Source organism: Pogoniulus pusillus, chromosome 26 (genome assembly GCF_015220805.1).
Source record: "Pogoniulus pusillus isolate bPogPus1 chromosome 26, bPogPus1.pri, whole genome shotgun sequence".
Lineage (NCBI taxonomy): Eukaryota > Metazoa > Chordata > Aves > Piciformes > Lybiidae > Pogoniulus > Pogoniulus pusillus.
Window position 1 is genome coordinate 7,244,932 of NC_087289.1, and position 21,980 is coordinate 7,266,911.

Sequence of the window (21,980 nt, forward strand, 5' to 3'; positions counted from 1 at the left end):
ATGTAAAGGACATAGAAATACATGGGCAATTTTTAGTTTTCCCAAAAAATTAGATAAGAATGAAGGATGCAAGGAGTAAAGACTTCAGTTCCCTTTGAAATTCCATGGGAGCTGGGCACTCAGCATCATGCTCTGAAATGTCTGTCTTCATTTTTTTCCCAGTTTCTTTGGGATTCATTTATTTTTAGTATATTTGGGGAAACAGCAGCCTTGTTTACAAACCCTGCTGAGAGAGGGCTGCCTAAGACAAAAATCTGTTTGCACTCAGGAGAGGTTAGAGGTTATAACATAGCACTGGAGGCAGTAGAGAGCACACCTAGGCAAAGGACTGATCCCAATCTCTGACACCAGCTGACTCAAGGCAACTTTTTGGTTTTGGCAGTTCTGATGACTAGTGGCACTTGTCAGCAGCCACTCTACCTGGCCTCACAAAAAAAAGTAAACCAAAATGCTTCCTATATGCAACAGTCCAAAACCCTTAAAGGATTGGGCACACTTTTTAGAGACAAGAGGGGGTTTGGGGACAAAGTATCACTATTCATTGTTTGTTATACACAACACAAGCTCCCACAGTTCTTATCCATAAAATACGCGATATAGTTGCAGGGAGCAACTGTCCTGTTTTTTTCATGAGGCATGTTTACATGTGGGTGGATAATGGGAAGAGCAATAGGTTGATTTGGCATGATAATGGAATACTTTACAGGTATGGTAAAAACCCCTAAACCACATCAATTACCAAGGCCAGCCTGCTGTTCTGCAGGACAAAATCTTTACAATCCACCCCAAAGAACTGAGATGCAACCAACAGTGTTTGGCACCTGCATGAGTGCATAATGGAGCTACTACTTCATGAAGCATATTTATTCAGCAGCGACTTGGGCTGGATTGAAAAAGTTCCAGTCTGCTCATGGACTGACTGATCAGGAAAAGAACCTAATTTTCACAGTAAATAATTTACTGTAGCTTATTTGCTCAGTGTCATACCGGATCTTGCCTGCTCCAACCTTACAAGTTGGCAACACTCTATGGTCTTTGCAGAATCTTCAAATTCACTATCACAATTATTCTTTTAAAGAGGGAAAGAGGATGTTTTTCCTCTCACTCCCAGTCCCCATTCTCCCATCCCCCCTTTTACTTTTCACAACCAACCATTTCCTTTGAATGGAAAACAAAGCTAACACGTTTGGAGGAACATGTTTTCATGTTCTTTTTTTAAAAAGCCTGTTTCTGAGGAAGAAAATTCTACTTTTCAAGTCTATATTTAAACTTGAAAAAGTACAGTTGCCTAAACCTGGCCATTTGTCTACTTTCTCATGCTAATGTCCTGTTTATAATTGACACCTTTACTGCCTGCCACTGTATCAGTTTCACTTCCCCAGAGAAAGAAAAACCAGATCCTGTGACTAGTGCACTGGATTGATAATCTAGCCTAATGCTGACAGATAAATGCACTAATTTTCTTCTGTGGTTGGCTCCACATTGCAGAGTAAATCTGCTTCTAACAACTGCCTCAATAGGCCCTGTAACCTGTCCAAAAGATGATGTCAAGTGCTACAAGGGCCTAGGGCTAGTATGGCAGGTAAGAGTTACCACTAGGATAAAGTTACAGGTGAGGTTTTGAATGAGAGAGTTATTTTAAATGAAAGTCTGGACGGAAATTCAGATTACTTTTTTAAAAGTTGAAAGAGTACAGGAATAAAGCAACTTATACGAATTTGGGGGTTACATCTACAGCATGAAACTCAGCATGTTCTTATCAGAAGTTAAAGATGTTGAAACCCACAAGAAACGCAAAGAGTTTGTGTTTTACTACAGTGGGTAGTGGTGCACAGGAAAGTGATGGGCCCTGCCCTGCCTTTGCTGGATTTGCAGAGACTCTGTGTAGTACAGGGAGACCATTCCTAACTCAGAATCTGAGTACGAGCAGTGCCCCCCTGAGCAGAGGATAGTGGTGCCCACTCCAGCCTCCTGTGTTCCCAAAACATCCAGTGCAGGCAGGTACCACTGGGCTGACTCTAGATGCTGCATAGTATAGACATTGGTGATTCTGTCAAAGGCTTACTGGAGATGTTAACTACAGACACTGAGAGAGAAACAGAGGACTTGTCATTTTTAATCTATTTCCAATGACAGAAGACAAAAAAGGCAATGAATAACAATTAACTTTTTAAACTCCATATCAAATATTTGGGTCATTTCTGAGAGCACCAGCAGCAGCTGCAGAACCTGTAAGGTATCAGCATTGCTTTGCTCTTACTGAATTTCAGGATCACTATGCTGGTTGCTACCAATTTATAGCGCTTCGATGTTCATTTATCATTTTGACCAAAAGAGCAACTTTGGTGGACATTTATTGATTCCTTCTTTGGAAAAGATCACAAGCAATAGCTTTTTAAATAAAAAGGGTCTTTGGGTTACATGGATAACCCTGGCACTGAGGGATACGTCTCTCATTCTGCTCTCATGTCTAAAATGTTCAATCAGCTCCCACTCCCCTAACCTGAAACAAAAATAAAACCTCATTTTAATCACATCTTTTTCTCCTGATTTTCTCTCCCCACCTCCTGACCTTTCCATGTGAAGAGGATCACGCAGAACATTTCAGCTTTTCTTAGGCTAACTTTTGCTCACTTTGAATAGCACTTATATAGGTCAATAGCATCACTTCCCCTTTCACCCCCCTCCCCATCACGGAAGAAATACAGCATCTAATCTCTTTAGTTAACAGGACTCTTTTTGTTTGTTTGTTTATGGCACAGGAAGTTTGATATTTAAAAGAAACAAAATATTCAGAGAGACACTGGCTTTATAGTCTCTGCCTCAGAGGGTTTTTTTTCATTTTTGTACAGCACCAAGCACATCTGGCTCTGAGATTGGCTTCTTACTGCTAATTTAAGTAACAGTAACAGCAGGAGGACTTTGACCACAAACTACAGGATTAACAATGGTAGATCGACTTTTACTGCAGAATACAAGGGGGAAATATGCCCTTATTAAAAGCGTGTACTACAGAATGCACAACTGCCCTGTACAGTGTAGGTAAACTGTAGCAAGTCCCTGCCTGATCACAGTGGGTCATCGGTTTGGTTGCATTCTAATATGTTATTGTTATGGTCACAAGGAGGCAATAAAATCCTTGTAGGAGGACACAGAGAGAAAATAATTTTTGACAGCAACAAAGGTGTACATATTTTGTGCCATTTTGCATAGCTAATATATATTTATCTCTCCCCCCCCCCCCCCCCCCCCCCCCCCCCCCTTTTTTTTTTTTTTTCTTTTCTGAATGTTTCTGGATGCTCCACTTTCCTGAGCAGAGTAAGCTAAAAGTTTTAGTAACATTTCAGACTGTCTGTTTATCTTTTAATTCTGTATGACTATTCAGTGAACCCAGTCCTGCTCCTGTGGAAGTCTAATGAGAGCTTCAGTACTGCATTCCATGGGAAATGATGGAGCCTGCAACTACTGACTTTGTAAGGCTTCAACCATGCAAAACCCTGCTGGCACAAGTAATGCATAGGAGCAAAAATAAAAATTCTGCCTCTCTGAAATGCTTACCCATGGCTGGTTTGTTAACACAGCAGTTGAAAGGTGAAAGGACACCCACTGGTTCTGAAAGGTATGGAAACAGGTAGTATTTTTTTTTTACTGTAATGTCTTCACGAGCTGCTAGCTTTGAAGATATTTAGACATAAATCAATTTTGTCCCAAATTAGAGTCCGAAAGAAAGACTCATCAGAAATTAGAACAAAGTCTTGCATTGTGCTCTATGAAATACTTGTCGAGATTTTTCACTAGAGGGCACTGCCACATCATCACCAAAAGCCACCAAGGACAAAGGACAAGAGTGGCCTGGTTGGTTAACTTGCACACTCTCTGAAGAGATCAACTGTTTTATGGTTTGAGAAACGAATTTTAATTGCATCATAGATTTTTTTTTAATAAATATAATAATAGTGGGACTTTTATAATCTGCCATGTATTAAACAGCTACTACGTGGAGCCATTACATCATAAGTTCTGATCCTCTAGCCTGTAGAGCTCATTAAAAATAGTCCACACTAAGTTAGCAGTTCTCAGCAAAACAATTCAAGGAGGCTGTATTTGGGAATTACACTTCTGAATTAGCACAACAAATAAGGAATAATATGGGGCATAAGGCAAAGGAAACTTACACTTGGGCTGCTTCCTTTCTTTGTATTCAGTACTACTCACAGTACTGAATACAGCCCAAATGAGGTTAGGGGAAGAGCCGAAACTGGGAATCACAGAGAGAAAACAGAGAGAAATATAAGGGAAATATGCTTTTCTCCCAAACAGATGTTACTTGCAACAACCTGTGCTAACTGCCTAACTGCACTAAAATAAATATGCCTCACTGAAAGAAAGATGCAAAAAGATTTAAACATTTTATGTTTAGGGTGTTTGTTTTTAAAGTGTTTTCTTTGATGGGTATGCAATGCTTGTTCCACTCAAGTGTTAGAGGATAAATACAAATGAAGACTTTCTTTCAATGCTTCTGGCTGAGAGAGAACACTGAGGTCACTTTAAAGGTGACAACTTTTTAGTTTGAAAATGGTGGGTCCCCTGTTTCTTAAGAAACTCTTCGCTTTGCAGTCCATTGCTGTGCACCTGAAAACTTCCCACTGAATTCCAGGGGAAATTTGGCTGCTGAGGAATGCGGGATTGGGCTCTGGAATGGCAATCGCATACAGAGAACTTAAGAATGCACAAAAATTTAACCCTTCAATGGAGCTAGACACAAGCTTAAAACCATTCATTCATTTATTACCCTGTTACATAGGGGAGACAGCAAGAAATACACTTGTAATATTACAAAATTATAAGGAAAAAAAAAAGCCCCAGTGAAGTGGTCTGGGCTTTTATGAGTCCATGTGCTACATACTAATATCTAGTTTCTTGAGCCTTCAGCTGATGTAAATCTGATTTCTGAAAGCTCTTGAAACTTGTTATCTCATTTAGGGTGCAATCCAACTCCCTTTAACCAGATAAGAATTCAACAATTTATAATTGCAGTTAGAGGCAAGCCCATGATTGTAGAGCCCCGGCAAATTCCTGCACTGTGCTTAGAACTATGCAAGTACTTCATTAATGAAACAATATTGCTAAATTTAACTTAAACATACATCTATTGAAAGTATTAAAACTGTCCTGCTGTCCTGGATTCTATCCATCAGATAGAAGAGTAGATTACTAAAATGATCTCATCTAAACAGGGCTGGGAGAACAGCAGAGGTGTTTGTGACTAGGAGACCTCCTATGTCAGATAGCAACGGACATCAACAAAAGTTGCTTATCAGCTGTAGACAAAACGGCAGCAAAGCAGGGTTAGGGGGTTGTCTACGGGGCCAGAATGTCTGAACTCTACCAAGTGCTGCTCAGGAAAACAGCTTCAAGGCCAGATGTGTTAATTGGGGAGAGAGTCCAGCAGCTGAGAGGGGATCCTGTGACCCGTAGGATGAGCACCAAGCCCCATAATATCTCACCATGACTCTTCGTTATAGGAGCAATAACAAATCTCTTGGCTAAGAAGAAAGTGCATCTAGGGTGATATTTAAAAAACAAGTTGTGTCCCAAGGTTTTGGTAATTGAATGTTATCCTATTCTGGGTTATGGAAACCTAGCCCTGTGCAGACAAGCCTGGTAAGCAACGAGTGAGCAGAATGCAATGTCTTTCCTAATATAAACAGATTATTTTGCATTATGGCAGATTTAGGAATATAAAATGTTCACTGCAGCTAGTTAAAGGGCTTACCATAATTCCTCTACTACTGCTATTGCTACAAGATTCCCTGACTCGTGGATGTTGCTTGGCTTCCAGACTCTGTTTGCAGGGGGTTGCTGGATGTGGAAAGGAGGATATTTGAGGACAGATCCTCCATACATGGTGCTACAGACATTCCACATCGTACAACAGTTCATAATTCACTTAATCCAGGCTGAGAACACACCTTAGAAACACACAGAATCCAAAACATGAAAGGGAGCCTTTGCCTCCTCCCTTTCCAGCTAAGCAGCAGTTTGAGCAGTACAAGACTGTGAGACAGGGAAGAAACTAGCTAGACTGAAGTCAACAGCAAAACATCACTAGATGTCAGAGGGCTTGGAGTTTCACTTGAGACAGTACCTGCTGAGCATTGAAAACTGAGTAACTCCCTTTGCCTGGGCCTGCATCTCAAAATGGAGGTCACAAGCTCACAAGCTGAATGCAACTAAGCATTCATCTGGGGCAAATATATTCCTGGAATATGAAACTCAATCATTTATATAGATACTTTGCAATCCAAGGTGAAAACTCTAGCTTCAAGCAACCCAAGTCTTATCTGGAAAGACAGATGTAGGTACAAATTTAATTACCAATTCATGCATCGATTCAAGATCATCCCATAAAGTAGAATCCAAACACTCCCAAAATTCAGACAAGAATTTGAGTTTGGGCTTGCAAGCAGGTCTGCCTGTTCAAATAGAGAGTCAAAGACAACCTGCCTTCTTTTGTCAGACAACCATTTTCTTAACTCTGCCAGCAGCGCTTCAGACTGTCTGATGTTTCATGTAGAATCATGGGTTTTGTTAAACACAGAATTAAAGGGGGGAGGAGGGGAAATCCTTAACCCAATATCTTTGGGATTTTTGGTTTTGTTTTGCAACTTTTCTGTTTCTGTAAAGAGCACCAAGTAATCTGTTAATAAGAAAAGGAAAAATATATTTAAGCAAGGAAAACATGCTGCTACAGTAAAACTGTGCCAGGTTCTATTAATTCAGTTTTTCATTGTCTGATATTTCCAGGCACAGTGGGCTTTTTGGTAGACCTCTGAGCTCTGTTTTCTAACAGAGGCATAGCACAGGGCCTGTCAGGAAGAGGCAGTGCTCTCATTGTTACACACCTCAAAGAGACAATATAATCCTCATGTCTTCAGAAGGGCCAGGATCGAACCCCAAAACAACAGCCCTGTCTTCCTTTAAAAGGGTGAGCAAAGCTCCCTCAAAGCCTTGTCAGTGCAAGCCTATGGATTATTCCCTCATCCTATGGCCGATCACACTATATTAACATTGTGGGCACATTCTGCTTTGTTAGCAATACTGAATTCCACTGCGGCACTAATGAAGAACCAGTCCTCATGTAAGACATGATATCTCCAGCATGTGGCTATTCTGCTATGAAATTATCTCCTTTTGTCAAGAGTATTATGAGATTACTAACTGGAAAATACTTAAACACAACACAAGGAGGAAAATGTCTCTCTTTTGGGAAAGTTGCATGAGCGCACAGTAATGTAATTCCAATACAAACAAATTTATCTACTCAATATTAAGCACCTGTCCTTGGTGTTTTCTTTATCTGTAGAGATTGAAGTGGGGAGGAGTTTTGGCAGCCCCTGGTTCTATTCACACCGTTTTGCAAAGTTCACCTAAGTAGCATCATAGTTTACCTGTAGATTTAGATGAAAATGGATCTCTCCCAGCTTGATACTGAATTCCACAGGTAGCGAAACCAAGAATAACAACAGGTTTGTTTGTATCACTTTGGAAGCATCCCATGAGGACAAGGGCAAGTAGAACTCCTAGTTCAGCCTCAACAATATCTATCTACCTAACTGAAGGAATGTCTCTCTGAGATTGCATGTCCCTCAACATCAGCAGTAGTGAAATAAATTATAAAGTCTGTGTAGAGAGAAAAAACACTGAATGTCAGCTGCACTTGTATCTCAGAAAAACCTCTACTGTTATGTTTCAGAGCAATACAAATTCCAATCTAAATGCCCCAAAGATAAAACCAGAACTGGTACCAATCAATGCATCCAATCCCATTGTCCCTTTGCCTGGCAACTTTCGCACAAAAAGTTTTTCCAAAACTAAATTAATTCTGAAACTCAGCCAAAGCTTTCCAAAACCATTAAGGTTCTTTCCATGTGTCTCAAATGGGTTTCAGTCTGGTCTGTTGAGTCAATAATATTTAAAATTGGAAGATATGATTTAACACATAGTTAAGGATTTGAGAACATGTAAATAGACCCCAGTGGTCTTCAATGCTATCCAAGCTCTTCCCTCGTGTAGGTCAGCACAAGCCCCAGCACTAAGTGGTTTTTAAAGTTTGCCATGCACTTAAATTTAGCCAGATTAATTCTTCAATACTGGAAAAAGACTACACATCACTATACAGAGCCTGATCCCTTCCAGTTTACATGAGTAACATCATATGCTTGCCGGTCTTGGTGGGATTATTACTCGGTATCCACTGATATTCATCGCAGGCTGCTTACATATATACTTCCTTGCTGATTCTGTAAGAGTTCTTGCTGTGGATGATTTGAGTTCATTGCATTCCAAACCATTTCTTTTTCCTTCATGATTATTATTATATCATTTTGTGAAGTAAAACTCGATAATAATTTTAAATAAGCTTGTGTATTCCACTTCATCACTGCTGACAGACAAAATGTCACATATTTCTTCTTTGTTTTTTTTTTTTTTTTTGTTAAGAAGCTACTATTCTCTCTCAGTTGCATAATCCTAACACAAAGTAAAGAGTATTTGAGAGTTTGTTTAAAATTATTCAGTTTCATTATACTGCTACAAGTGGTGCTGACAGCAAAACCACTGGCTTGCCTAAAATAAAATGAAACGTAAGGGATTTCTTTTCTTGCATATGGAAACTGCACAGGCTACCTTATTTCATTTGTTAGTTTCACACACATAACCTCACTACCTCAAATTTCATTCTATTTCTATCAACTCTACAGCAAACTCACTGTATTTTTGCATGCAACGTTTTTAGTTTTCATATGTTAGCAGACAGTCCTCTCTCCTGTTTGTTACTGATGGCTAAATTCTATATCAAAGGCCAATTTGTCTCCCTTCTCTTTTATAATAGTCTATAGGAATCCAACACACAGAATCCAGTCTCATCTTGTTCAGGACACAGATGAGTTAGAAGAGTCTAGCATTAAACAAAAATCATAGATGAGAACTATAACCAGAAGAAATCCTTTCAAACTTTCATAATTACAATTAAAGAAGTTCTTGACTATTCATGAATTAGAGAGAACATTTACTACTGTATAGGGTGACCACTGAAACGTTAAAATCTTAAAATATTTCCTCCAGCAAAGGAGAAAACCTCAGCCCTGGCTATTCCCTGAGGATGTTCATCTCAGTTCTACAACTATAGCAGTCAAATAGGAAGAGATCAACTGCAATGAAAGGGCCAGTATGTAAGTAATTTTTAAGATGTCATGCATGCAGACCCAGCTGCTCAGCCTCTGTGGCTGTTAGTGTTTGGCCTTTTGCCACCAACTGACAGCCAAGCATAAAAAGAACCATAGGGGTTAAATCACATCTACTTATAGACCAAACTTACTAGCCCAAGGCATGCTGCAATGATGGACAAGAAGAGTAAGAGCAAAGGGTATTAGACTTTTGCTGTAACCCTTGCAGTAGGAAAATGGCAAGCTGGTCATGTAGTATTCCTCCTAAGCAGGTGTCCAACAAATTGCTCACGAAACCCAGAACAGTTCAGCAGAACCACATTCTTGATATCTGCTTGACCTGGCTCTGTGTGTGTTAAAATTGCTGTTAAAAACATGTGCTGCATAGATAAAAAATAATCAGTGAGTTCAAGATCTCTTTTTTTGCCTAATACCCTCTCTCTTTGTCTCAAAAGTTTGCTTTGTAGGCACACTTTTGACAAAGACAGAACCTGGCCTATGGATGACACACACACATTCATATCTTACTTGCTGTATAAATGATTTAGCAAACAAATAATACTAGTAGTACTAGTAGTAATAATAATACCAGTTACTTTCTAATGCGGCACTTCAAAATCTGAACAAAATACTTCAAATGGACAAAGATCATCTGGAGAGCTTTGCAGCTCTAGCCTAAACAGTTGTGGACTTTCCTAGTGTAGAAGACTCTCTGTAAATATTCATAGAGGCAGGAGACTTGAGCCACTCTGCAATTGTTGTCCTAAACTGCATGCAGGAAACCTTCAGAACTAATAAAAAGGAATTAATTCTTCCTTTCTATCAGAAAGCACCTGATCAAAAAGATCTTATCTTGTCCACACTATTTTATACAGTACCTAAACTAGCACTCTGTCTATCCCCCCTGCAGATTCAGAACAGCACCCAAAGCACTGCTATGATTCTTTACGTGAAACAAAATTCAAACCTCTAAATGAGCCACACTGGCTCAGGATTACATGAGAATGATGTTTCTTGACCAGGCTACTCTAGTTTTCCAGATACTCAATTATATAAGACTATTAAATAGATAAAGAACATCCAGTTCACAATCACAGTCCCAGATAACAATGGAAGGAGTAGTAATACAGACATCTGACACCAAGAAAGGTACACATGGGTAACAAGAAGATGTGCTCTTGTGCTTACATGTCCCATTCATCACTTATTGAAGAACACTCACAGGAGATCACATCGGTTTCTCGTTAACATCAAGAACCCCTGATCTCTCTGCACCTCACCCTTTCTTCTCCCTCTGCCATATAGCAAGCAGACAGACATAAATGCAAACTGATTGTTGATTTTTAAAGCTGAGCAGCAAGTAGCTGCCATGTGGCTAGGAAGTGGCTCTGAGATAACACTACGATAATTGGAAAACTCATAAGTGAGGTCCTTTGCACAGCCAGCTCAACTTTCACACCTGAAGGCTGTTTTCTTTTCAGCCCAATTTGAGGAAAGACATTTCTTGCAGTGGACCATAGTCAGTCAGATGACACCTTTCTTGCATAAAAAGAGCCCTACAGTTGATTGCAGGAACCAGTGAAACCAGAAAAACTTCAGTGGCCAGTGGAAAATACTGCAATACTTCTGCTGTTGCAATGGCCAACTGTATCAAGGATGATGAGAACTTACAGGACCAAGCCATAAGGCTTAGATGGGAGTTTGATTGGAAGGAAACACATAGCAATGCTAACCCAGTTCAGGAAAACATTTTGTTGTTGTTGTTGTTGTTTGAAAGTAGATGCATGGCAGAGCAAATATGAAGTATTATAACTGTAACTGCAAATTAACATCCATTTACTTGATTTCAATATTTCAACATTAAAACACCTGAAGTCTGGTAGTCACAAATAATCCAGACCAACGAACATAAATAGTCATAGTCAGATTAGAAATGTTTCTGTAGCCATAAAGATATGAAAGATATTAGTGAATGAATAGCTACAATACTGAGGCTGTTGAAAAAAAAATTTTATAAGTATCCATAGGGTCCAGAATCACTAAGATGTATTAGAGAAATGTGTACAAAACAGACCTGTATTTAATCTTCATGTCTGTGACAGGCAGAGATTGTCAGAGGAATGCTCTTATAAATAAAAGGGACTTATGTTGTTAAGCTTCTCTCCTCACTCCAGGACAGGTAAATCTCAAAAGAGAAACGTGTGTCCTCTGAAAGTGCTGGAGATTATATGAAGAACCAGAGAAAAAGCAGAAGCTATACTGACCCAAAAAGATTCAGAGGCAGCAAACAGCACTAATGTTTCTGTGGCTGCAGAGCTGAAGGCAACTTGTCCTCTCTCATTATGAGTGGGTGGGATCAGTTTGTATAAACTTGGGATGTTCACATACAAAGAGGTTATTGCATGACCTCTGATTCATGGTAACTGTCTGTGCATGTGCTCTAAGCCTGCAGCTCAGGTAACTGGAATTAGCTAATTCTTCTTTCGCTCAGAGCAGAGGGCTAAGCCAGCATCAATTACTTCACATTTTTCAGGAGCTAAAAGCATGCGTGTAAGACTGTGGTAGATCAGTTGATGTGTAGGAAATGTTTACCATATATAAGCTTTCAATTGTGTTTATCTTTTGGGTTCCTCTCTATACTGACTCAGGGATTTTTTTTAGTTTACATCTTTACACATGTTAAAAAGGAGTCTTTGGCACATATACTGGAAGAAAAATAATCATGGATAGTTGATAGAAATTTTTTTCCAGCTATAGCAGATGCAAGACAAGATATCACTTCTCTCCCAAACTTTGCCTTTTCAGCAAAGGCAAGTTACTGCTTATTCAGACTGTGCTCTCACCTGTAGGGTGCTCTCTCTCATCATCTGGGCTTCTCCCTGCTTGCGCTCAGCTCTGCTTCACTTCAAATCTGGGTTTGCAGCCTGCGCTCACAGGGTTGATCAAACTTCAGCTAGCTGTGCCAGACCATCTCTCCACTTCTCATCAGTTTCTCCTATTTCAGGAAGGAAGACACTTTAATGCTGCCTCAAATCAGACTGATCTCCAGTGCCAATTATATAGCACATTGATAGCAACCACCTGCCAATGCTGTCTTTTGGTTGGTATCTGACAGACATTGGATGTGAGGGGCTACGCTGTGCTCTAGCTTGGGAGATAAATCCTATCAGCAGGACTCTGTCAGTACTTAAAGTTTCATTAGCTCTGAATCATCAGAATAATATTGCTCCACAAAGCAATTTCTAAAAACAGAAGCTCAAAATTTAAGAATATTCTCCCCAGGCTGACATTTATCATTCAAATTTATCTTCTTCGTGATCTTTCTCATTTGTTAATCTGAACATACTGTGTAAAACTGGGGAAACTGAGACAAGAAAGAAAAAAAAAAAAAACATTTCACCAACAGTGCATAGAAGGAGAGAAGAAAATCCAGAAACAGAAAGCACAAATCTTGTACTTTCACATTCAAAATTACTCTGACAGGTCCTATCTAAATACCAACAAAATTAATATCTAAAAGTAATTGTAACCCAGCAGCTTGTGGCCCTAAATGAACTGACCACAGAGAAGTTTAAAGACATGTACAAACGTATCCACTTCTTTTTCCTTCCCAGAATAATCTATGAATTTGAGGTGTAACTTATTCTTTCCAAATCTCTATGTCTGAAGAAACATTCAGATTATTCTCTTCTAATGTCTATGCAATATAAAGAAAGATTTCCATCACATCATCATTTAAAATTAAACCTAGTAAGACAGAAACCAGAGGATTCACTGATCTTTTAGCTCTTAAGAATCTGTGGGCAAATGCACACAATTATATTACAATGCTTTCATATAATAGAAAACGTAGCTTGAAGATACCTTAAAATAAACCAAACTCGACTGTGCTGGTGAGCTATTGTAATGAAAAATTAACATGTTTGGGAAAGGCTAATTTGCATTACACAGTGTCTGTAATCAAATTACCTCTAAATGTTATGCCATGTCACACTGTGTTTGAGATGTTGCTGTCAGAAACGCATACATATGCTTTGCAGTTTGAGTCAACCTAGCTTCCTTTTAAGCGATCATGTATGTCTCTGAGCCATTTCAGCCAAATGGTGGTAAAATACAGAGGTTGGCAATTCAATTTCATTCAACCTTTCAAGAAGGAAAGAGCAGATAAGCCGTGCTTGTTCATGTCAATGATAATATTCAGCACAGCCTAAACCTAATTCAGTAGTTTTGCTCCCGCTCCCTTTTCACATTGTCATTTCCGAACCCAGTCCCCCACCGCCCCCTCCTCGCTCCAGTTGCAGCAAAACTTTCAGAAGTGCTTAACCCATGGCCATGGCCACCACCCCAGTGGATGCTGCCGTGGCTTAAAAGCAGCCTGAGGTTTTGTGCGCAGGGACAGGCTAGGCCAGCTCAGGTGGTGGCTGCCGGACACCATCTCCTCTGCCCTCACTGCAGCCACAGATGTTTACTGCACTTTGTGCGATGTGCAAAAAGCAGAGCAGTAAAGTAGGCCAGCTTGCGGGAAGGCTGCTACCCACAATTCATGGAAACATGCTGGATAGTTCCCATTAGCTTGTGGTCGGCTAGGAAACGGCAACTTATTAATCTTGTGTCAGAGGGCCAGCTGCAAGCCTGGCAGTTACCATATTTCACCACCAACTCCATGTCTGGACAGCCATTGTCTTTTTTATGAAAAACTCCACAAATCAGCTGCTTTTTCCCCCCTCTACGTGCAGAAACGGAGCTGAGGGCTTGAGGTGGCTCTGGCGCATCATCCACACGGCGGTCAGGTTTGCTAATTCAGAGCGACTGCTTAGTTTCCAAGTTTAATGATATTCCCTCAGCATATCACTATGGTTGCCTGGCGACCGGATTTGAGCTAGGCCTCTCATTTGATTCCCACACATCAGACCCTGAAAAGCACTTTTTTTCCTCCCTCCGCTTTTGATTCTGGCTCCTCTGAAACCCTTCCCCCTGCGGTGTCGGTATGGGTGGGCAGCGCAGTGGCAGAACAAGGCCAGGGGTGACGGGAGGCCTGAAGGCTCCTGGTCACACATCAAGGCCTGGAAACAAAGCCGCCAGGAGCCCTTCCTGACAAACACAAATTCCCTTCAGAAAAAGCAAATTTGGTCTTCCCTTCGTAGCGTGGGTGTCATTTTAAGACTTTCCTTAGACACTTTACTAAATCTGACGCTTTCCATTGTTTTTCAGGCCATTTCTTACAAAGGGCTTCCTATTATCAACAAGTTGCTATTGGAGTAAGCAAACAGCTTGTGAAGGCCTGAAATAATCTAATAAGCAACGGGCTTGTGTGCTTTATGTACCCACATCTTTATAGGATACAAAGTTTGTTTGGGTAAATAATTTTCCACTTTAGTTTGCTTAGTTTTAATTAAAGTACTCTTTTAAAATGAATGCTTTTGCTTAGCTCTGCACTCTCCCCCAGACATATACCCAAAGTCGCCCTACAAAGTATAGCATAGCCATAAATACATTTTTCATAAGCTGTTGTAGCCCAGACAAAAGAATTTTTCAAAGACTCTCTTTTCTGGTGCAGTTACAGGTCTGGTCAATAAGATGTGTACAAGGGATACATAGACTTTCTTATTCTTCTTTTGGCTAAGACTGGAGGGCTTCACAGTTAAAGGCCTGACTTCAGTGGAAGTCAGATCAGCTTACATCAGCTTAAGGTTTAGTCCTGAATATTTAATGTGCTGTGGCAAAAAAAGAAATGTTGTTACCCGTAACAAATGTTTGTTAATGAGTTCTATGAACAAAATGCAGAATTATTTCTGCAACTAAAAAATTATCACACTAAAATAATGCAAGTCAGAGGGGGAAAGAAGAAACAATGCCAGGTATGTATTTAATACATAACACAAATCATTGCCAAAGATTTCCACTGAGGAAAATACAATTAGCTGAATAACTTACTAAAAGTTTAATATGAGCACTCTAGAAGCAGTTTAAATGCAATGTCCTGCTTGGTTTTTTGCATGGATTTCAGATAATTCCCTTTACAGGCTGTTGATGGATATGAAAATTCATAGCTATTTGTCATAAACTACTACCTAAATGTCTACCAGCACCAAGGACAATCTCACTAAAGTTAATGGCAATGCATCAACAACAGGAGCAGATCAAACCTTGTTAGCCTATACAGTACTTCATCTCTTGTACTGATTGCAATCTTGTGTTACTTAGAGGTCCTCAAAAATCAAGTTATTTAGTTTCAGGAGAAATTTAGCTCATTATTTTTTTCAAGCAGTTCGTAGCCCTTGTGTTTGAAGAAAACATGAATTGTTCAAAAACACCCAGGCAATTGGTACTTCCTTCTGTTTAGAGATTTTGGGTTTGAGATTTCCTGATTTTTCATAAAGCTTCCACATTGCAAGGAGGAACATGCAGTTCCCCTGTATATATCAAGACCTGTCAGTCTCAATTATCCCTGAAGAGAAATACTGAGCCATCACAGCTTAGTATAAGAATGTATTTGGCATGAACTGTCCAGACAATGACCACTTCACGTGCAGTACCGTTTGAGTATCACATGGTGAAATAAGAGAAAATAGTATAATGACAAGATGGAATCATGTTAGTTTACAGTGGGATGGTGCAGTGGGATTTCACTGTGATTTTCCTCTCTTCCTCTGTCCTCAGCTGATCACCTGCTTGACAGTAATGTCCTCTCACTACAACATATGGAGGACCTTTCAAATTATTATCTCACAAAGGATCATCATTCTGCAATCCAGGCTGAACAGCAGAGCAGACTACTGAGCATAACCTTCTCTGCACCACATCAGTAGAAGCACTTCATTCTTATTCACACTATTCTTGGCTTTCCTGTCCTCCATGGCATACAGAGCTGTGTCTGCCACAGCCAAGCCTAATAACATTACGGTTACCTCACACCTTACATGTTTCACACTACCTGTTACAACACTATACTATGCCATTCATTACTTGATGCATCCTCATTTGAGGTTCTCAGATGAGCAGAAATTCAGTTCCAGAAAGGGGACTTACAATTTAAAATAGTCACATTAGAAAATCTACTGAGAATAAGAAAAAAAAAAACCCAAAGATAAAAAAAAGAGGCAGCTCAGAAATGCAGAGTATATGTTCCTAGAGCTCTGCAGCCACACAGAAAAGTCTCAAAAGCTAGTAATGCATTTCTATTCTGTGTGTCAAATTAATTTTCCAAGCAACTGTAGACATATGAAACAAAGAGTGTAATTCTTGGCAGACAATTCTGCTGATGCGAGCTATCATCTCTGAATACTAACTCCTACAAGACAGAAAGTAAGTTCTGGTGCAGGAGTTTTGCAGATTTATGCTGAGACAAATTCCACTCAGTTACCTCAATAACAACAGTATCAGAGAAGTGACCTCATTTTCACACTGCTAGGAATGAGAATTTTGCCTACTGCTTAGCATTTCTTGGGAATGCAATTAAACCATTGTCAGCACATTGAAACACTTCAAAATACATTTAAACTACTCTCACTCTAACTAAATGTAGCTCAAATGCAGCTTATGAAATGTATGCTCACAGGAACATAGTAGCCATTACTATCTGCAAATTTCCCTTTTGGAAGAACAGAGATCTGATTTTTTGATAGAGCTAAAAGCAGAACTTCTAACCTCTCTCCCTCCCTTAATCCAGAGTGGGTACCAGATCCTTACTCATCAACAACTAAGCCTTCACAAGTTAACAGATTTCAAATAAGTAGTTTTTTTAAACTTCTTTTTAAATCAATCATTTGCAATAGCTGTTATCATTGAAGATCCACTACCTGCTGCAACGTTTCTCACTTACTTATTAAGTTGTTAAGGAAGCTGCTTTGTACAGTACACTCCTGACAAGTTAAAAAAGGATGTTTTCAGATTAGTGTTCAAGCTTCATTTTTCTTCTTGCTGAAAGTTTTAATTAATACATTAAACACATTGTAGCTGTGCAGATGGGTAAAGGAGATATCTATTTATACATTCTATTGATTCAGTTATTCTAATGTTTAGTAGCATTATACTATACATGCAACAAGAACATGGTGCCCTTTGAGAATTGCTCCCATATTGTTGAGTCTAAATTGAAATACACACACACAAAATCCCATCTGCAGTAATGGGATGTACACCACATTAAATTACCCTCTTCTACCCACTGGAATCACTTTCAAGAAAGAAAAGTAAACGTTCAATACTACTTTGCTGCTAGAAGGCAGGCTGTTGGTGCACTCTGCAAAATAAGATTGCCCTGTAGCTATCGCACACCGCTCCAGCTCTGGGCAGAGCACCCCAAAAAGGTAAATTTGTCAAATAAGTGCTTTGCCTGAAAGCTTTCTTCTCTCCTATTCCAAGGAGCTAAGACACTAACACCACTTACATTTTTTGCTGCTGTTCTTTTGCTGTATCACACTATTGTTTTGCCTTTGGATTGTCACTATAGGTCAAAAGTTTGGTGTGGAAAGCATATTTGGAACTGTGATATTAGAGTTTGGATTTTTCTTTTCTGTTATTTAATTGTATGGTTTTCAGTGAACACTGGGCACTGAATCTGATAGCCTAGGCAAGCTCTTCTCTTCCCTATGATCCTAAATGAAAGACAGCCACACCAAACTGGCCAAGAGACTGAATGAGTATACAGAATTACTACTTACAGTCACTGTCTATGGAATCTTTGAGTTGTCTAAAAAGCCTCTTAGGCAGTAAAAAAGATAATTATTTCTTTTACCTTTAACAAAAATGTAGTCAGAATTTTAGTATCAAAGCAGACATCATCAGCTTCAGGGTTGTCCCCTCAAAAAAGGAAAGAAAAAAGTAGTTCTGGGCACAGTCTCTATATTTAAGCATGTATTGCTATTCATGGTATATTTAGAGCTCAGCATTTTAGAAAAAAAAATTCTGTGTTGGCTGAATGATAGGAAATAAAACTGACCAACTACCAGAGGGAAAGACCATGCCCATCATCAGGCATCCAAAGGTAAGGGACTGAAAAAGTAGCACATCAGAATTCTCCCATCAGAATCCTTGTATTATTTTAGTAAGGGAGGTAAGTCTAAAAACTCTTTAGCTAAAACGTGACTTTGACTTCAATGTGATTTGGTTTAGGTCACAGAAAGTTTGACCCAATTTCCACTGATTTGGGATCCAACCACTAATGAATCAGAAGCAGAACCAAGAATAGATCTAAGGAGTTCTGACTCACAAGCCACCTCTTTCTCAAAACACCCACTCCCTCCCAATCAGACAGACGTCCCTTGTTTCTAAATAAATGCATTTAGTTACAAAATGGATTTATTTTTAGCAAAAATTTCTCATAGTGACAAAATTGTCCATTCAGTTTATGGCAAAATACATTCTATTGCATAAGACTTGCACTAGAGCATTAAATTGTCACACTTATATTTAACACATAGATTGAAATTACAAAACATTCAGAGAAGCTCATGTGCCACTGTCTGAACACCCCCACTTTTCTTCTTCACTTTTCTTTCACCCACTTTGAACACAATTGTTTGTCAAAACGCTACCAAAAGCAACACACTCACAAATCAATTGCATTCACATCACATCAAAATGCAAAAAACAGTTACCCACATCAACTCAGTACGATTTTGTCACCCTCGTGGAGCAAGAGCATCTGTGACAGAACCAGCTGCCTCCTTGACCAGAGTTTAAACTCTTAGTTTAGACCATTGAGGGACTTTCATATCTAGAGCATAGTGCTCCCGAGCATGAGCTATGCTATTGCCAACCTTTAGCAGAACACCTGTGTTATGCAAGCAGATGAAAAGTAAGTCCTGAAATGGTTCCTATTCCTTATGTTACTGCAGATATCTCGAATCAGAAATCTTTCATCTGCATGTGTTGTTAAATTAAGATCTGTGAGTGAAGCACAGAATTAAAATGAAGATAAAATTATCTCACTGTGGCTTAATTATCTCAATTATCTGAGTGGAATAGTGCAGTGGCTGCCCCGATGCAGAACAAGCTACTCTGGATAATAAATAGCAAGTCAAATCACTGCATAAAATTGGAAAAGAAACTAATACCAAGGATAAAGGACATTTTAATTTCCTGTCCTTCACTCTCCCACCTTCACTTTCATCTTCTAGACTCAGAAAGGAAAATATCTTACCTTGGCAAAAACTTGAAGTTCTGCCCTAAATAATGCATGTATATTTTAAGCACAACCTAACTGTAATAGAAATCTCACAGAAAAAGCATCGCTTCCTTACTGTCAGTTGCTACTAGTTTGGAGTGCCTAGGAAAGTTTTGAATTAATTTGCAAATACACAGGAAGCCTCCTTACTGCCTCTGCTCCTTTCTGAAAAGTTGCCAAAATAAAATAACCTTTTAATGCATAGAAAATCTGTAAACATGTTTAACAAGTTTTGGGTTGATTGCAAGTATTTGTCATAGACAGAGAAAATCACTTATCCCAGATTTGTGCCAGAGCCTTGCCAGTAGCAGGCCCCTGGCTGCTCAGTCTCCAGTCCTATGTTTTAACCATGGGATTGTCTCTTTCTCTGACACTTATTCAAAGACCAAAACGTGCTTCTAGTCAAAACCTTCCCAATAGAGGGCAAACACACAGAAAAGCATTGTTTTCCTTTTAATGTCATTATATTAGGTACATTACAGAAACAGAGGATAGCTATGGAAAAGAAGGTGGGAGGCAATGTTTGCTACCAGTAAATGCTGAATTGCTCCAATAGGTCTGCAGATACTTTCTATCCAGCAAGTTTTCATGCAAGCAAAATATTTCCAAAGCTCCCTATAATTCCTAGTGACTACTCTATGTAAATGAATGCTAATGCATATTCTACGCAGTGGCTACTCAGAGCAGATTTCATTCAAGAGTGGGTTTGTATCTAATTCCTGTTACGTCTTCACAGCAGTGACTTTCAGTCAGAGGAACTGTAACAGTGGTCTATTTCTTGTAGTATGGGTCTAGAACAGAGATTAGATGTATTTAATACCAGCCTAGTCTTGACCTCCTCAAAGAGGTAGACTAAGTCAATGACGTTTCCTCTGACATGATCAGAAGTAGGCCCAAAAGGAAGACAAGCTATGGTACAACACCAGAATACATTCACAAAGAGATGAGTTTTCCCACTAAAAGGCCTGGAACACAAATCCTATGAGGAGAGGCTGAGAGAACTGGGGTTGTTTAGCCTGGAGAAGAGGAGGCTCAGGGGAGACCTCATTGCTGTCTACAACTACCTGAAAGAAGGCTGTAGTCAGGTGGGGGGGTGGTCTCTTCTTCCAGGCAACCAGCAACAGAACAAGGGGACACAGTCTCAAGTTGTGCCGGGGAAAGTATAGGCTGGATGTTAGGAGGAAGTTCTTGCCAGAGAGAGTGATTGGCATTGGAATGGGCTGTCCAGGGAGGTGGTGGAGGTGCTGTCCCTGGAAGTCTTCAAAAAGAGACTGGATGAGGCACTTGGTGCCATGGTCTAGTTGACTGGATAGGGCTGGGGGATAGGTTGGACTGGTTGAACTTGGAGGTCTCTTCCAACCTGGTTGATTCTATGACTCTAAAGATATCTTGTCTGTTAAATTTGCATGATAAACAAAAAACTTGAGTTAACGTATTTATCAGGAACATTTATCCTTTACACCAAAATTCATCTCATTAAATATCTGGTCCCCTTCACATCTTTTGGTTAAAACCAAAATTTTTAACCAATTTGATTAAAACCAAATCTTAGTCTTTCTGTCTATTATTTGGGAAAACATTTAATCTGGAAGAGATAAATAGAAAAGAATGTATGCCAGGGTAACACTTTTAATTACACATAAGCCAATTTGCTGTCATCTCTCACACAGTGTGTAGAGTCACAGAGAGGCTAGCAATGCATCAACCAGACAAAATCCTTAAATGAGCAGAGATTGCTACAGATAAAAGAGAGGGGGTTCCTGTATACTTTCTGTGACTGGGAGAACAAGTGCTTCAACTGCAAAATGAGGCGGCAAAATAAGAGTAAGGCATTATGTAGGTGCCCCCAGGTCAGTGTTCAGCAGACTCAGCTGCATAGAGTATACAATGCACGATTTGGTCAAGGCAGGGCACAGGGCTAGTGGAGAAGCTAGGCTGGGGATCCTCCTAACTACATTCATTGGTAGGACTTTGGAAGCTGCTGTGACAGTTTCAAAAGGATTGCCCAGATTCAGCTTGATCCACGTAGGAGATACACACTGAGGAACATCCTTGTCAGTGAAATGATGAATTGCCCTCTTATGGAAATTCTGAGGTTTTGGGGGGGGTTAGTTTAGTGAGATACATGAAAAGCAGCTCTAGAGCTCATGAGAATGTCTGGATCCAAATGGTTAAGTGCTGCAACAACGCAGATGTTCAGGGCAAACTTAAAAACAGAGCTTCATACCTCACAAAGCAGAGTACAAATGGAGGATCCGCTCAGTGTAGCACCAAGGTCTAGACTTGTTAGGAATGTAAGTAGTCCCTTTTTAGGCTTATGTGCTTTGTAGAAACAAGACCAAAACATTAAGCCTCTTCAACACATTGAACTTGAAATACATAATGGGACATGTATATAGCTGAGGTCACAACTGAAAACTGTGGAAAGTCACTTTGTGCAGAAGTTGGGAAGACAGGAGTTTGAAGCTATACTCCAGTGGCTGAGATGAGCAATTATGTTTATATAAAGGAATTATCGAGCTTATTAAAACTTTGCAAGTTTCTCTTGTCTGTGGGTCATCTGACTGGCACTCAGCAAATAGAAC

At 39.6% G+C, this 21,980-nt stretch overlaps 1 long non-coding RNA gene across 3 annotated transcripts in view; it reads right to left on the reverse strand.

The window, feature by feature from the left end:
• Positions 1-21,980, reverse strand: part of LOC135187133 (uncharacterized) — a 268,750-nt gene that overhangs the window by 67,112 nt on the left and 179,658 nt on the right. For 2 of the 3 annotated variants that reach the window (XR_010307205.1, XR_010307203.1), the window contains exon 3: positions 12,071-12,222. The exons of the other annotated variant lie outside the window; for it this stretch is intronic. This is a non-coding gene — a long non-coding RNA (uncharacterized LOC135187133). The remainder of the gene's footprint in view (positions 1-12,070; positions 12,223-21,980) is intronic. 3 annotated transcript variants of the gene reach the window in all.